Source organism: Salvelinus sp. IW2-2015, linkage group LG8, assembly GCF_002910315.2.
Source record: "Salvelinus sp. IW2-2015 linkage group LG8, ASM291031v2, whole genome shotgun sequence".
In the NCBI taxonomy this organism is placed as follows: Eukaryota; Metazoa; Chordata; class Actinopteri; order Salmoniformes; family Salmonidae; genus Salvelinus; species Salvelinus sp. IW2-2015.
This window is the reverse complement of record NC_036848.1, coordinates 26,053,564-26,071,332: the sequence shown is the minus strand read 5'-3', so window position 1 is coordinate 26,071,332 and position 17,769 is coordinate 26,053,564. Positions and strand designations below refer to the sequence as shown.

Below are 17,769 nucleotides of genomic sequence, written 5' to 3'. Positions count from 1 at the left end.
GTCTTCCCAGGCTGGTGCAGGTCTACAATTTTGTTTCTGGTGTCCTTTGACAGCTCTTTGGTCTTGGCCATAGTGGAGTTTGAGTGTGACTGTTTGAGGTTGTGGACAGGTGTCTTTTATACTGATAACAAGTTCAAACAGGTGCCATTAATAAAGGTAACGAGTGGAGGACAGAGGAGCCTCTTAAAGAAGAAGTTACAGGTCTGTGAGAGCCAGAAATCTTGCTTGTTTGTAGGTGACCAAATACTTATTTTCCACCATAATTTGCAAATAAATTCATAAAAAATTCTACAATGTGATATTCTGGATTTTTTTCTCATTTTGTCTGTCATAGTTGAAGTGTACCTATGATGGAAATTACAGGCCTCTCTCATCTTTTTAAGTGGGAGAACTTGCACAATTGGTGGCTGACTAAATACTTTTTTGCCCCACTGTATGTACCACATGGTGTGCAGAGGGATCTGTTCTTGCCTCTCAGCTAGGACCACTTTACACGCTAGCAGCAACCCGGCATGTTTTGGTCTCATGTAAATTTTGTTAGCGAGTCCTTTTAAGCACTCTGGTCAGAAAGGTGGTTCCATCATGTTGACACGAACTCTGAGCTCACTTGATCGTGGCTACTGAGTGGGCACAAGTTTGCATGAAACACAATTCTCATTTAGAAGGCTAAAATCAAATGTCTTTCTTTTCAAAAATAGTTTCATATTTAATCATATTATTTTTTACAATTTATAGATGTAAATCTGATATATACAGTGTGAGAGCTTTAAAAGTTACAATATTTCCATTATAACTTATTTCTGATAATTTTAATAACATCACAAAATATACATTAATTTCCCATATTCCATTTCTCATCATTCCCAACATTCGGATGTTGAAATATATTGTCCCAGTTTCCAATGTTTGATGTTGAAGTTTTTGGCGGCAGGAGTCTCTCGGTAACAGGAATTTTTACCTTTGTTAAGTCATAAAACCGGCCCAACTCCCCCCTCTGGTGGGAGAGAGGGGTGTCTCGCTATCTGTCAGCCATGTGCTGAGCTGATCTGGCACCTTTGATCCTCACCAAGGAGAGAGAGTCATGACAAGGTGCACCTGTGTAATATTTTTGCTGTTTAATCAATTTCTTGATATGCTATACCTGTCAGGTGGATGGATTATCTTGGCAAAGTAGAAATGTTCACCAACAGGGATGTAAACAAATTTGTGGTGAACATTTTTGAGAAGTAAGCTTTTGTACATATTAAACATTTCTGGGATATTTTATTTCAGCTCATGAAACATGGCACCAACACTTTACATGTTGCGTTTATATTGTTGTTCAGTATAGAATATACAGTATATTACACAGGCTCTGACGCCAGCCGCATGTGGCAGGGGCTACAGTCCATTACGGATTACAAAGGAAGACCCAGTCGTGATCTGCACAATGATGCCTCGCTTATCCATGCTTCGACAAAAACAACACCGAGGGCCCCCGCCGACCCAGGGGACTGGGTGATCTCACTCTCCGAGGCCCATGTGAGTAAGGTTTTTAAATCAGGTGTTCCAGGGCGAGTTCTCAAAGCATGCGCAAAGCATGCGCAAAACAGCTGACAGGCATATTTGCAGTTATTTTCAACTTCTCCTTGTGCCAGTATGTAATCCCCACACATCTCAAGCTGACCACCATCATTCCTGTTCCCAAGAACTCTAATGCTACCTGTCACATCTGTAATCATGAAATGTTACCCGGCAGGCCCAGGGAGCAAATCAAGAGCATTTTTTGGCCTACCGCTGGCCAGATCACCGTTAGCTCAGATCACCATGTCTGCACAGTTTCCTCTGGCCATAGACTCTAAAAAGAAGCCTCGAACACAGCAAAGTTGAAACTGCGAGATTTCAGAACTTTTAAAACCATGACCAGAGACAGACTCAATGAATACAGCAAAGAGTTCATGTTTAAGTTGTTATTCAGCACTGTTCAACACTTTATAAACCATGAAATGTGCTTTCTCCCTACTTCCACTCCATCTTAACCACTATAATAAAATATTATGTTACCTTCTAACAGGATGGCAGCACACTCCCCATCTGGTATAATGACATTTTGCCACTATGAATTAAAACATGTATCAAATAACAAATAATGCTCCTTTAAAAAAAAATGTTTCTCTAGGTTGCTTCAGAAAGAAGAGCAACAAGCTCTGAGTTTGGCCTCAGAAACACCGTAGCAGTCCCTTGCTTGACAATGTTTTGTTCTACTTTCCTGACCTTTTTGTCAGTACTGGGAAAGGTTTTGACCACAAGCCCATCTGGCCAGTCATTTCTTTGCACCTGACTGTCTTTCAATAAGGCAACATCTCCCAATTTTACATTTGGCTTTTCTGCTGTCCATTTTCTGCGTCTCTGGAGTGTTGTCAGGTACACTTCATTTGCTCACACACACATAACAAACACACACATTCATACTGACTCTACACACACACACACTCACACATAATAATCATATATGCTGCTGCTACTCTGTTTATCATATATCCTGATGCCTAGTCACCTTACCCCTATACATATCTAACCTTACCACTCCAGTATCCCTGCACATTGTAAATATGGTATTGGCACTGACCCTGGAACTGACCCAGTATTTAGCTTACTTATTTCTCGTGTTCTTCTTATTTCTATTTCTAGTGTGTTTTTGTTCTACTTTACTTTTGTTTAATAGTACTACTGATGTTGGTTACTACATTGTTGGGAAAGAGCAAGCAAGAAAGACATTTCCCTGTACTTGTGCACGTGACAATAAAACTTGCAGATCTTCAAATCTCTTGAAATTATTGAGGGTAAAAATGTATTGTTAGTATTTTAAATATTTGTTTTATCATTCAAATGTATCAGGGGGAGCACCCCTACTTCCCGCGGCTATGTCTGTGCTTATCTCACTAAGATTCTGGGCCCTATTCTAAATACTTTACAATGCATCCTTCCTTTCTTCCTCCCTTTCTCACTTCTTTAATGGTACCTATCCAATGTTATGTCATGACTGGATTAGCCTACGTAGTGAACCCTTGATTTTCACCTATCCAACAGTATTAACTTCAGTGGTTCCACTGTATGGGCTGGATAGGACAAAGAAACACCTGTGCTGCCTCACAAAACCCATATAGGTAATTATAAAGCTGTTATGGTTTCTTAACATTGTTCATACTGCAACAACAATGTTTATCTTGTCCTAAAGAGGCTTATACAAGCGTGTTAGTACTGAGTGGATCACATCACTGACCAAGGTTAAGCAGCACTTGCTATGCTGAAGAGTTTGACGTGCCAACAGGTGTCACTGTAGACTAATTCAGAGGTGAGGCGATGGAGTCCATTGGCCACCCTGTGGATCTCTCCAAGAAGCAACTGTGTCATCAAGTACTTCTCTATTAGATAACAGTGGTGTCACGCCCTGACCTTAGTTATCGATGTTTTCTTTATTATTGTGGTTAGGTCAGGGTGTGACGAGGGTGGGTATGCTTGTTTTGTGTTGTCTAGGGTTTTTGTATGTCATGGGGTGTTTGTAAGTCTAGGCATATGTAGGTCTATGGTGGCCTGAATTGGTTCCCAATCAGAGGCAGCTGTTTATTGTTGTCTCTGATTGGGGATCATATTTAGGTTGCCATTTTCCCTTTTGGTGGGTTCTTATTCTATGTTTAGTTGCCTGTCTGCACTAGCCATATGAGCGTCACGGTTTGTTTTGTTATTTTGTTCGCTTTGTTCAGTGTTCATTCTGTTCAGTGTTCATTCTTTAAATAAAGAAGAATGTACGCTTACCACGCTGCGCCTTGGTCTCCTCCTTACGACGGCCATGACAAGTGGATACTGAATAGAAAAGGATGTTGGCCAGAATGACTTGATTAGACCAAACCTTTATAGCTGAGGTGTTAGTATACCTAATAAACTAGTGTAGCCTACCAAGGCCAAAATTGCAGTAAGCCCTATGGGTATTTAAACTTTCTCAAGCCCTCAAGGTGAGTCTTCAAAGTTGTATTATTTATTGTTATTCATACATCTACCTGAAACATGAGCTTTTTACAATTCAAATCATCCATTCTTGCCAGGGGCCGACTGACTACTGATTTGCAAAATATTGCTTTGTCTCCCCCACCCACTCCCCTGCCAGCTGGGTAAACAAAGCCTGTTCCAACATACTGTAGACATCCTTACTACCATCTATTGCCTGGCCATTAGCACTAACTGCAAGAATGCTAATGAACACCCTGGGCACCCGTTTACTTACACACACACACACACAGCCTTGCTCATGCCCTTGAGCAAGACAATTAACCCTAATTGCTCCAGGGTCACCGTTTGTTAATGTCAGACCCTGGCTGTGACCACACTCTCAGACTGTGTCTCAGGGAGAGTTGGGATTTGCAAAAAAACACATTTCCAAATCCCACATGTGTATAAATACACAGTTGTACATGTGTGAAATAGGACAAATATAAGCACCCACCAAATTATAATACAATAGTTTATTGAAATAAATGGTGCAAAAGAGATGGATTGCTTAAACCTACAGTATTGCATAAGAAATTACTTTTCATAAGGAATCAAAGTGCCTCTAATCAACAACAGAGCTTTTTGCACAATATACCTTACCATTTACAAAGCTTTGGCAATACTTGCACCATTCATGATACAATGCAGGCATGCTTGAAGCCACCATGTTACTTTAGATTCTTATTCTGTCACTGTCCTTCCATGCAAATCACAACTCAGCTCTCTGGACTTGGCTGGACTGCTGTCTTGTTTACCTTTTATAGCCCAATATACCGTAGCTCCGAGAAACTTAATATGGTTGTGCGCGCTTTCGGAGCTCACCATGACCGAGGTAAAGACAGTTTCAAATTCGATATTCCACTGATATTCGAGCTTTCAAACCTCAATAGCTTTCAAACCACTTGAGCCACAGACTCCAAATAAGTGTCATGATGTTGGAAAAAATTGAGCACAACATTGCACAGGTCTTATTTTCACGATTTAGACATTAATTTGCTTTCCAAAGCTAATAAACATGTGGAAATGTGAGCAGTGTATTTCTAGTTGAATTAGTTAGGGAGCATGAACAAAGTACAATTTTTACATTCAAATTTCAATAGCTCCTTGGTCATGTGACATACTTACTTCAAACAAGGTTCAGAATGTCCACTAACTACTCTTCTGTTATTGCACATCCTTTAGTTTGTTAATTTTCATCTCACAAGATTTTACATGAATTTTTCCAAATGTAAAGTTTCAATAGCTCCTAGGTCGTGTGACCTGGTGACTTCAAACAAGGTTCAGTATGTCCACTGACTACCCTTCTATATTGCACACTCTTTAGTTTTTCCATTTTCATCTCAGGTGGTTTTACATGAATTTTTCCAAATTTAGAATTTCAATAGCTCCTTGGTCATGTGACTTGGTGACTTCAAACAAGGTTCAGAATGTCCACTGAGTGGGCCTACATATTGCACACCCTTTAGTTTGTCCATTTTCATCTCACATGGTTTTCCATGAATTTTTCCAAATGTAGAATTTCAATAGCTCCCTGGTCATGTGACCTAATGTCTTCAAACAAGGTTCAGTATGTCCACTGACTACCCTTCTATGTTGCACACCCTTTAGTTTGTTCATTTTCATCTCACGTGGTTTTACATACATTTTTCAAAATGTAGAATTTCAATAGTTAGGTCATGTGACCTAATGTCCGCTGACTACCCTTCTATATTGCACACTCTTGTTTGTTTACTGTAAAATCACGCGGTGTAACGTACATTTTTCATAGTTTCAAATTTGCTATAGCTCCTTGGTCATGTCTATTACATACCTAAGAAGCATGCATTGGATATACACCCATATTGCATAACCTCTAGTCATGCATCTTCTATATTGTTGTACATTATTATTATTAGATTGACAATTAGGGGGTTCAGTCCAGTGTTGTGTACCCTTTTCTTTAATATATATCTACAGTAATTGGTAGTTCTAAGTACTTATTTTCCCTTTTTTTTTTCACACAGTATTTATCAGTGGTACACAATAGGAGAGAGACAGATAATATCTCCTTTCGTCGTTAATATCAACCATAAAGGAAAAGGGCAAAGTACGAGAGTCATGCTAATAATTGTCCAAAGCAGGGATGGAGAGTGAGCTGGTGAGGTAGGCTGCAGTGGGTTTGCTGGTCAATACATATACTGAACATGTAACCACAGTAATGGTGGCCAGTAAATCAATGAATAAAAATATAATATTGTCTAATTAAACAAATTGTAGACCTTTAATCTTTTACAACATGTCAACAGACACTTAACTTCAATTAAGTATGAAACATTTCACCGTGTTAACTTCTTAAGAAAAGTTTTGAGAATGACACAAATATTTATTTTCACAAAGTCTGGGCCTCAGTTTGTATGATGGAAATTTGCATATACTCCAGAATGTTAAGAAGAGTGATCAGATGAATTGCAATTAATTGCTAAGTCCCTCTTTGCCATGCAAATGAACTGAATCCCCAAAAAACATTTCCACTGCATTTCAGCCCTGCACAAAAGGACCAGCTGAATCATGTCAGTGATTCTCTCGTTACGTAGGTGTGAGTGTTGACGAGGACAAGGCTGGAGATCACTCTGTCATGCTGATTGAGTTCGAATAACAGACTGGAAGCTTCAAAAGGAGGGTGGTGCTTGGAATCATTGTTCTTCCTCTGTCAATCATGGTTACCTGCAAGGAAACATGTGCCATCATCATTGCTTTGCACAAAAAGAACTTCACAGGCAAGGATATTGCTGCCACTAAGACTGCACCTAAATCAACCATTTATCGATCATCAAGAACTTCAAGGAGAGTGGTTCAATTGTTGTGAAGAAGGCTTCAGGGCACCAAGAAGTCCAGCAAGCGACAGGACCGTCTCCTAAAGTTGATTCAGCTGTGGGATCGGGGCACCACCAGTACAGAGCTTGCTCAGGAATGGCAGCAGCACGGTGTGAGTGCATCTGCACGCACAGTGAGGCAAAGACTTTGGAGGATGGCCTGGTGTCAAGAGGGCAGCAAAGAAGCCACTTCTCTCCAGGAAAAACATCAGGGACAGACTGATATTCTGCAAAAGGTACAGGGATTGGACTGCTGAGGACTGGGGTAAAGTCATTTTCTCTGATGACTCCCCTTTCTGATTGTTTGGGGCATCCGGAAAAAAGCTTGTCCGGAGAAGACAAGGTGAGTGCTACCATCAGTCCTGTGTCATGCCAACAGTAAAGCATCCTGAGACCATTCATGTGTGGGGTTGCTTCTCAGCCAAGGGAGTGGGCTCACTCACAATTTTGCTTAAGAACACAGCCATGAATAAAGAATGGTACCAACACATCCTCCGAGAGCAACTTCTCCCAAACCATCCAGGAACAGTTTGGTGACGAACAATGTCTTTTCCAGCATGGTGGAGCACCTTTTGCCATAAGGCAAAAGTGATAACTAAGTGGCTCGGGGAACAAAACATCGATATTTTGGGTCCATGGCCAGGAAACTCCCCAGACCTTAATCCCATTGAGAATTTGCGGTCAATCCTCAAGAGGCTGGTGGACAAACAAAAACCCACAAATTTTGACAAACTCCAAGCATTGATTATGCAAGATTGGGCTGCCATCAGTCAGGATGTGGCCCAGAAATTAATTGACAGCATGCCAGGATGAATTGTAGAGGTCTTGAAAAAGAAGGAACAACACTGCAAATATTAACTCTTTGCATCAATTTCATGTAATTGTCAATAAAAGCCTTTGACACTTATGAAATGCTTGCAATTATACTTCAGTATTCCATAGTAACATCTGACAAAAATATCTAAAGACACTGAAGCAGCAAACTTTGTGGAAATTAATATTTGTGTCATTCTCAAAACGTTTGGCCACGACTGTAGAGCGTTTGTAGACTTAATATTTTTTTCTTAAAGTGACAGTTTCGTCAGTACGTGCATAAAGAAAGTCATATCACAAAGATCACAGATGACAGTGCCCACCAAATCTATGACAATAGAGAACGAATTGTATGCACCAAAGTGTGTTTGTCAAAATAATATCTGAAAAGGTCAGTTGTTGAACATAATACTTCTATTTGCCATAGCAATTTATGATATATGCAGTTGAGGAATATTCCATGTACCAACACTACATGTACGACAGACATAAAACATTCCCACATACAGTATTTTTTTATTTCACCTTTACTCAACCAGGTAAGCCAGTTGAGAACAAGTTCTCATTTACATCTGCGACCTGGCCAGAATAAAGCAAAGCAGTGTTACACAAACAACAACACAGAGTTACACATGGAATAAACAAATGTACAATCAATAACACAATACAAAAGTCTATATACAGTGTGTGCAAATTAAGTAAGATTAGGGAGGTAAGGCAATAAATAGGCCGTAGTGGCGAAATAATTACAATTTCGCAAATAAACACTGGAGTGAGATGTGCAGAAGATGAATGTGCAAGTAGAGATACTGTGGTGCAAAGGGGAAAAAAATATATATAAATAAAATAAATAACAATATGGGGATGAGGTATTTGTATGTGCTATTTACAGATGGGCTACGTACAGGTGCAATGATCTGTAAGCTGCTCTGACAGCTGATGCTTAAAGATAGTGAGGGAGACAGCTTCAGTGATTTTTGCAATTCGTTCCAGTCATTGGGAGCAGAGAACTGGAAGGAAAGGCGGCCAAAGGAGGAATTGGCTTTGGGGGAGACCAGTGAAATATACCCCTGCTGGAGCACGTGCTACGGGTGGGTGCTGCTATGGTGACCAGTGAGCTGAGATAAGGCAGGGCTTTACCTAGCAAGGATTTATAGATGACCTGGAGCCAGTGGGTTTGGCAACGAATATGAAGCGAAGGCCAGCCAACGAGAGCATACAGGTCGCAGTGGTGGGTAGTATATGGGGCTTTGTTGACGAAACGGATGGCACTGTGATAGACTGCATCCAATTTGCTGAGTAGAGTGTTGGAGGCTATTTTGTAAATGACATCGCCAAAGTCAAGGATCGTCAGTTTACGAGGGTATGTTTGGCAGCATGACTGAAATAGGAATCCGATTCTAGATTTAATTTTGGATTGGAGATGCTTAATATGCGTCTGGAAGGAGAGTTTACAGTCTAATCAGACACCTAGGTATTTGTAGTTGTCCACATATTCTAAGTCAGAACTGTCCAGAGTAGTGATGCTATGCGGGTGGGCAGATGCGGGCAGCGATCGGTTGAAGAGCATGCATTTAGTTTTACTTGCATTTAAGAGCAGTTGGAGGCCACGGAAGGAGAGTTGTATGGCATTGAAGCTCGTTTGGAGGTTAGTTAACACAGTGTCCAAAGAAGGGCCAGAAGTATACAGAATGGTGTCGTTTGCGTAGAGGTGGATCAGAGAATCACCAGCAGCAAGAGCGACATCATTGATATAGACAGAGAAGAGAGTCGGCCCGAGAATTGAACCCTGTGGCATCCCCATAGAGACTGCCAGATGTCCAGACAACAGGCCCTCCCATTTGACACACTGAACTCTATCTGAGAAGTAGTTGGTGAACCATGCGAGACAGTCATTTGAGAAATCAAGGCTTTTCAGTCTGCCGATAAGAATGCTGTGATTGACAGAGTCGAAAGCCTTGGCCAGGTCGATGGATACGGCTGCACAGTATTGTCTTTTGTCGATGGCGGTTATGATATCGTTTAAGACCTTGAGCGTGGCTGAGGGGCACACATGACCAGCTTGGAAACCAGATTGCATAGCGGAGAAGGTACGGTGGGATTCGAAATTGGTCGGTGATCTGTTTAACTTGGCTTTCGAAGACCTTAGAAAGGCAGGGTAGGATAGATATAGGTCTGTAACAGTTTGGGTCTAGAGTGTCTCCCCCTTTGAAGAGGGGGATGACCGCGGCAGATTTCCTATCTTTGGGGATCTCAGACGATACGAAAGAGAGGTTGAACAGGCTAGTAATAGGGGTTGCAACAATTGCGGCAGATAATTTTAGAAAAGAGGGTCCAGATTGTCTAGCCCAGCTGATTTGTAGTGGTCCAGATTTTGCAGCTCTTTCAGAACATCAGCTATCTGGATTTGGGTGAAGGAGAAATGGGGGAGGTTTGGGCAAGTTGCTGTGGGGGGTGCAGAGCTGTTGACCGCGGTAGGGGTTGCCAGGTGGAAACCAAGCCCTGCCTTAGAAAAATGCTTATTGAAATTCAAGATAATTGTAGATTTATCGATGGTGACAGTGTTTCCTAGCCTCAGTACAGTGGGCAGCTGGGAGGAGGTGCTCTTATTCTCCATGGACTTTACAGTGTCCCAGAACTTTTTGGAGTTTGTGCTACAGAATGTAAATTTCTGTTTGAAAAAGCTAGCTTTTGCTTTCCTAACTTCCCTGAAAAGTTGCATATCGCGGGGGCTATTCGATGCAAATGCAGTACGCCACAGGATGTTTTTGTGCTGGTCAAGGGCAGTCAGTCAGGAGTGAACCAAGGGCTATATCTGTTCCTGGTTCTACATTTTTTGAATGGGGCATGCTTATTTAAGATGGTGAGGAAAGCACTTTTAAAGAATAACCAGGCATCCTCTACTGACGGAATGAAGTCAATATCCTTCCAGGATACCCGGGCCGGGCCGATTAGAAAGGCCTGCTCGCTGAAGTGTTTTAGGGAGCGTTTGACTAAGATGAGGGTTGGTGGTTGGCCGCGGACCCATTACTGACGCAGGCAATGAGGCAGTGATCGCTGAGATCCTGGTTGAAGACAGCAGAGGTGTATTTAGAGGACAGGTTGGTCAGGATGATATCTATGAGGGTGCCCGAGTTTACGGATTTGGGGTTGTACCTGGTAGGTTCCATGATAATTTGGGTGAGATTGAGGGCATCTAGCTTAGATTCTAGGACGGCCAAGGGGTTTTAAGCATGTCCCAGTTTAGGTCACCTAACATTACAAACTCTGAAGATAAATGGGGGGCAATTACTTCACATATGGTGACCAGGTCGCAGCTGGGGGCTGAGGGAGGTCTGTAACAAGCGGCAATAGTGAGAGACTTATTTCTGGAAAGGTGGATTTTTAAAAGTAGAAGCTCGAACTGTTTGGGCACAGACCTGGATAGTATGACAGAACTCTGCAGGCTGTCTCTGCAGTAGATTGCAACTCCAACCACATTTGGCAGTTCTGTCTTGGCGGAAAATGTATACACATACATAAAGGCATTTTTCAGCTATGATTTTATCACTCAGAATCCAGAATGGTTATGACAATGGGGCCAGCACAGGATGTAATACACCCTCACAACAATCTACTTTTTGTTCTTCTTGACTTGATATCTGCTAAACTGCTACTATGTGTCAAGAAAAGAGCCCCAATTAGGGGCTAGTGTACTCCAGTAAAAAAGGGCTGGTTTAGATGAAAAACTATTGCCCTGTGTCCCAGTTCATAGGGGCAAAAGAGACTAGTCAGTGGTAGAATTGAGTTGGCACTTTATTGGCCCATAGACCCATAAGGTTGCGGTTACTCATGGACAGTAATTAGTAATATATTTTTTTTTGCATTGATGCATTGTGTCTTCTAACTGTCCAAGAATAGGATCCAAAGTGTTAGGAAATATTTGTTCCCATAAATACATACCTCTGGCACTTTAGTCAGACTGCCAGACTGTGCACCACAGAGCCAATCAGGAGAGAATACATACAGGTCAACGGTGCGAATTGAAAGTCAAGGGGTGTGTCTGTGCCTTTTGGATTACTGTCTCTTCACAGAGAACCCCTGTGGTTCAAGTCTGCTCTGCGCATGTCTGAAAGTGACAGAGACAGCAAGAGAGTTTTTCACAGTATGTCATAAAAAATTATTACACTTATGAATGTATGTAAAATGCTAAAATGTATTAGATCCAGTACAATGGAATAACTAAGACCTGAATTTGAATGCAGCGTGTTCCGATTCCTCCTTCTCTTTCTGTCCAGCAGGGTCAACCAAAAACACTTGGCCTGATGGTTCATGCAGATACTGGGGAAGCAATATAGAAATGTATTGATCCCTTAAATGATTTTACTATTAAATGACCCATATGACCCACTGAGTGGACATTCTGAACCTTGTTTGAAGTCACCAGGTTACATGACCAAGGAGTTATTGAAATTCTAAATTTTGAAAAATTAATCTAAAACCATGTGAGATGAAAATGGACAAGCTAAAGGGTGTGCAATATAGAAGGGTAGTCAGTGGGCATACTGAACATTGTTTGAAGTCTTTAGGTCACATGACCAAGGAGCTATTGAAATTCTACATTTAGAAAAATTCATTGAAAACCATGTGAGATAAAAATTTACAAACTAAAGGGTGTGCAATGTGTAGGCCCACTGAGTGGACATTCTGGACCTTGTTTGAAGTCACTAGGTCACATGACCAAGGATCTATTGAAATTATCAATTTTGAAAAATTCATGGAAAACCATGTGAGATGAAAATGGACAAACTAAAGGGTGTGTAATGGTTAGGCCCACTGAGTGGACATTCTGGACCTTGTTTGAAGTCACCAGGTCACATGACCAAGGAGCTATTGAAATTCTACATTTTGAAAAATTAATGTAAAACCATGTCAGATAAAAATGGACAAACTAAAGGGTGTGCAATACAGAAGGGTAGTCAGTGGACATACTGAACCTTGTTTGAAGTAATTAGGTCACATGACCAAAGATCTATTGAAATTCATGTAAAAACGTGTGAGATGAAAATGGACAAACTAAAGGGTGTGCAATATGTAGTCCCACTCAGTGGACATTCTGAACCTTGTTTGAAGTCACTAGATTCATGTAAAATCTTGTGAGATGAAAATTGACAAAATAAAGGGTGTGCAATATAGAAGAGTAGTCAGTGGACATTCTGAACCTTGTTTGAAGTAAGTATGTCACATGACCAAGGAGCAATTGAAATTTGAATGTAAAAAAAGTTTGTACTTTGTTCATGCTCCCTAACTAATTCAACTAGGAATACAAGACGCTGCTCACATTTCCACATGTTTATTAGCTTTGGAAAACAAATTAATGTCTAAATCGTGAAAATAAGACCTGTGCAATGTTGTTCGCAATTTTTCCAACATCATGACACTTATTTGGAGTCTGTGGCTCAAGTGGTTTGAAAGCTATTGAGGTTTGAAAGCTCGAATATCCGTCGAATATCGAACTTGAAACTGTCTTTACCTCGGTGCAGACTTTCACATGTAAGTTTCTTACAGCCTGTAATGTAGATGTTGAAAACGTTTTGTAATGTTTAACTGGAGATGATGGTTGTGATGGATGGTGATTGTGGTTGTTAAAAATTATATCCACTTTTATACAATTATATCAATACTGTAACGACCCTGGGTTTATAAGCACGGATATCGACGCTGCCGCATGAGCATGCTTTTGCGGCACAGTCGATAGCGCGCTGGACTTCGGGCTAGAACGTCGAGGGTTCGAGAACTGCTCCCTGCCTGTTTCATTACAATACATTATACATTTTTCAGACAAAATAGCTTTTGTACTGTATGACCTGCCATTTATTTGGACTTGACACTATCAGCAAACAAAGATCTCAGAATGTAATGTAAATAAACATTTATGTCTGCTTATTCTCAGGTCACCCTCTTAACCTCCTTTGGTCATTTGAAAGTAATCTTAAATTAATATTAACCAATTTTGGCCTAATTACATATCTATTTTGTTGCCCTTTTGTCTTTTGTTGAGTTCATACATTTACCCATCCCACAGTTAGCCCTGCAGCAGAAAGTCAGGACTGACTAACCTGGTCATTTAATATTATTCTGTAAGTAAATCCGCGACACCGTTTAATATGATATGTTACGTTTCATATGGTTTGTATTAATTTGTGGATGTCCATCACCCATTTCGTATGTTACAAGTTATATTTGTATTATATGTTACGAATTTCCTAAATGTATGATGTGTTATGAATTTTAACTAGGTCGCTAACGTTAGCTAGCTGGCTAACGTTAGCTAGGGTAGAGGTTAGGGTTAAGTTTAGTATTTAGGTTAAGGTTAGGGAAGGATTAGCTAACATGCTAAATAGTTGCAAAGTAGCTAAAAAGTAGTACAGTTGAAGTCGGAAGTTTACATACACCTTAGCCAAATAATACATTTAAACGTAGTTTTTCACAATTCCTGACATTTAATTCTAGTACAAAATCGCTGTTTTAGGTCAGTTAGGATCGCCACTTCATTTTAAGAATGTGAAATATCAGATTAATAGTAGAGACAGAGCGGGTGTAACTGAGTCAGGTTTGTAGGCCTCCTTGCTCGCACACGCTTTTTCAGTTCTGCCCGCACATTTTCTATAGGTTTGAGGTCAGGGCTTTGTGATGGCCACTCCAATACCTTGACTTTGTTGTCCATAAGTGTTACGTCCGTCGTTTAAATGAAGACCAAGGTGCAGCGTGATAGGCGTACAAATGTTCCACCAAACACAATAAACAACCTAACGAACGTAAAGCTAGGAGTGCAAACACAGGCAACACAAAAAGACAAGATCCCACAACAGAAGGTGGGAAAAAGGGCTGCCTAAGTATGGTTCCAAATCAGAGACAACGATAGACAGCTGCCTCTGATTGGGAACCACACTCGGCCAAAAACAACATAGAACATAGAATGCCCACCCAAATCACACCCTGACCTAACCAAATAAAACGGCTCTCTAAGGTCAGGGCGTGACAGTACCCCCCCCCCAAAGGTGCGGACTCCGGCCGCAAAACCTGACTCTATAGGGGAGGGTCCGGGTGGGCATCTATCCTCGGTGGCAGCTCCGGTTCGGGACGTAGCCCCCGCTCCGCACGCTGATCCCTCCGCTTCCGTGGAACCGGACCGTGGATCGTCGCCGGAGACTCCGGACCGTGGATCGTTGCCGGAGGAGCCAGACCGTGGATCATCGCCGGAGGCTCTGGATTGGGAATCCCCACTGGAGGCTCTGGACTGCAGACCGCCGCTGGAGACTCCGGGCTGCGGACCGTCGCTGGAGACTCCGGGCTGCGGACCGTCGCCAGAGGCTCCGGAGGCTCCGTGGAGCCGGAACAGGTCTCACCAGACTGAGGAGACGTACAGGAAGCCTGGTGCGTGGAGCAGGCACCGGATACACTGGGCGGTGGAGGCGCACTGGAGGTCTCGAGCGTAGAGCTGGCACAACCCGTCCTGGCTGGATGCCCACTACTGCCCGGCAAAAGTGGGGCGCTGGAACAGAGCGCACCGGCCTGTGAATGCTCACTGGAGACACAGTGTGCATCACCGCATAACACGGTGCCTGACCGGTCACATGCTCCCCACGGTAAGCACGGGGAGTTGGCTCAGGTCTGAAACCTGACTCCGCCAATCTCCCCGTGTGCCCCCCCCCCCCAAAGAAATTGGGGGGCTGCCTCTCGTGCTTGCTTTGTTGAGCTATGTCCTCGTATCGTTGCCGTTCGCTTTCGCTGCCTCTATTCCTCTTTTGGACGGCGATACTCCCCGGCCCTTGTTCAGGGTCTGTTCCTCCAGGATTTCCTCCCAGGTCCAGTCCTGACCACGCTGCTTGGTCCGTTTGTGGTGGGATCATCTGTTACGTCCGTCGTTAAATGAAGACAAGGTGAGCGTGGAAGGCGTACATTTAATTTTAATTTAAATGTTCAACAAAAAAACTAAAACACTCAACGAATGTTAAAGCTGGGAGTGCAAATACATGCAACACAAAATACAAGATCCCACAACAGAAGGTGGGAAAAAGGGCTGCCTAAGTATGTTCCAACTTGGCAGCTGCCTCTGATTGGGAAACCACTCTGCCAAAAAAGAAATAGAAAAACATAGAATGCCACCCAAATCAACCCTGACCTAACCAAATAGAGTAATAAAAGGGCTCTCTAAGGTCAGGGCGTGACAATAAGCCATTTTGCCACAACTTTGGAAGTATGCTTGGGTCATTGTCCATTTGGAAGACCCATTTGCAACCAAGCTTTAAATTCCTGACTGATGTCTTGAGATGTTGCTTCAATATATCCACATCATTTTTCTCCCTCTTGATGTCATCTATTTTGTGAAATGCACCAGTCCTCCTGCAGCAAAGCACCCACAACATGATGTGCCACCCCGGTGCTTCACGGTTGGGATGGTGTTCTTTGGCTTGCAAGCATCCCTTTTTCTCCAACCATAATGAGGTCATTATGGTCAAACAGTTCTATTTTTGTTTCATCAGACCAGAGTACATTTCTCCAAAAAGTACGATCTTTGTCCCATGTGCAGTTGCAAACCGTAGTCTGGCTTTTTTATGGCGGTTTTGGAGCAGTGGTTTCTTCCTTGCTGAGCGGCCTTTCAGGTTATGTCGATATAGGACTCGTTTTAATGTGGATATAGATACTTTTGTTCTGTTCCTCCAGCATCAATACAAGGTTGTTCTGGGATCGATTTGCACTTTTCTACCGAAGTACGTTCATCTCTACGAGACAGAATGCGTCTCCTTCCTGAGCGCTATGACGGCTGCATGGTCCCATGGTGTTTATACTTGCGTACTATTGTTTGTACGATGAACGTGGTACCTTCAGGCGTTTGGAAATTGTTTCCAACGTTGAACCAGACTTGTGAGGTCCACAAAAAAAATTCTGAGTTTTGGCTGATTTCTTTAGATTTCCCATGTGTCACTTGAGTGGGTTGAGTCGCTGACGTGATCTTCCTGTTTGGGTTGTGCCGTGGCGGAGATCTTTGTGGGCTATACTCGGGCTTGTCTCAGGATGGTAAGTTGGTGGTTGAAATTATCCCTCTAGTGGTGTGGGGGCTGTGCTTTGGCAAAGTGGGTGGGGTTATATCCTGCCTGTTTAGCCCTGTCCATGGGTATCATCGGATGGGGCCACAGTGTTCTCTGACCCCTCCTGTCTCAGCCTCCAGTATTTATGCTGCAGTAGTTTTTGTGTGGGGGCTAGGGTCAGTCTGTTATATCTGGAGTACTTTCTCTGTCTTATCGCTGTCCTGTGTGAATTTAAGTATGCTCTCTATAATTCTCTCTTCTCTCTTTCTTTCTTTCTCTCTCTTGGAGGACCTGAGCCTAGGACCATGCCTCAGGACCACCTGGCATGATGACTCCTTGCTGTCCCCAGTCCACCTGGCCGTGCTGCTGTTCCAGTTTCAACGTTTCTGCGGAACCCTGACCTGTTCACCAGACGTGCTACCTGTTCCAGACCTGCTGTTTTCAACTCTCTAGAGACAGCAGGAGCGGTAGAGATACTCTCAATGATCGGCTATGAAAAGCCACTGACATTTACTCCTGAGGTTCTGTCTTGTTGCACCCTCGAACATACTGTGATTATTATTATTTGACCATGCTGGTCATTCATGAAGATTTGAACATCTTGACCATGTTCTGTTATAATCTCACCCGGACAGCCAGAAGAGGACTGGCCACCCCTCATAGCCTGGTTCCTCTTTAGGTTTTTCATAGGTTCTGGCCTTTCTAGGGTTTTTCCTAGCCACCGTGCTTCTACACCTGCATTGCTTGCTGTTTGGGGTTTTAGGCTGGGTTTCTGTACAGCACTTTGGATATCAGCTGATGTAAGAAGGGCTATATAAATACATTTGATTTGATTTGATGTCAAGCAGAGGCACTGAGTTTGAAGGTCGGCCTTGACATTCTCCCAGGTACACCTCCAGTTGACTCAAATGATGTCATTAGCCTATCAGAAGCTTCTAAAGCCATGACATCATTTTCTTGAATTTTCCAAGCTGTTTAAAGGCACAGTCAATTTAATGTATGTAAAC

The 17,769-nt window shown here is 42.4% G+C and overlaps 1 pseudogene; it reads left to right on the top strand.

The window, feature by feature from the left end:
* Positions 1-1,368: 1,368 nt before the first annotated feature.
* The window catches only part of LOC111968205 (ATP-binding cassette sub-family C member 5-like), a 35,159-nt pseudogene continuing 18,758 nt past the window's right edge, over positions 1,369-17,769 (top strand).